This window comes from Pteropus vampyrus, unplaced genomic scaffold, assembly GCF_000151845.1.
Source record: "Pteropus vampyrus isolate Shadow unplaced genomic scaffold, Pvam_2.0 Scaffold466, whole genome shotgun sequence".
NCBI classification, from domain to species: Eukaryota; Metazoa; Chordata; class Mammalia; order Chiroptera; family Pteropodidae; genus Pteropus; species Pteropus vampyrus.
In genome coordinates this window covers 88,737-89,316 of record NW_011889247.1, presented here as the reverse complement: position 1 = coordinate 89,316, position 580 = coordinate 88,737, and the positions used below count along the sequence as shown (strand labels likewise).

The window sequence follows — 580 nt, the reverse complement described above, 5'->3', positions numbered from 1 at the left end:
GTGCCTTTTACCACAAAATGCCAAAAATCCAACTTGAAATGAATCTACTTCATACAAATTATCCTTAAAAATTGGATTATGTTAGTATTTTCTTTGTCGCAGGCACTGTTCTAGACTCTGGGAATTTGGTGGTAAACAAGAAAGATTGTAGTGCCAGTCTTAAGAGAGCTTAGAGCCTAGTGAGCCTACATTCACGAGTAACTTTCTTATTAAAATTGTAATAAGTGTGTCTATGGCCATGCTACCCTGAACAAGCCCAATCTTGTCTGATCTTGGAAGCTAAGCAGGGTCGGGTCTGGTTAGTACTCGGATGGGAGACCATCTAGGAAGACCAGGTGCTGTAGGCATATGCTGTAGGTAGAAAAAATAAAAAAATAAAGGATTGTAAACTGACAAGGTCCTTGCAATCTGTAAGGTCAACCAAGGATTGCCTTGCCTAAAAAATAAAAAATAAAAATAAATAAAAATATTGTAATAAGTGCTTTAATGACTATATAATGAGATAAAAATTTTCATATTGGAAGCCTAATCTAATATGAGGAAGAGAACTGAGAGCCTTCCTGAAGAAGTAGAATATGAG

The 580-nt window shown here is 36.0% G+C and overlaps 1 pseudogene; it reads left to right on the top strand.

Annotated features, from left to right (window-relative positions):
- The first annotated feature begins 228 nt into the window (after window positions 1-228).
- Window positions 229-347, top strand: LOC111732538 (annotated as a pseudogene).
- Window positions 348-580: the final 233 nt, after the last annotated feature.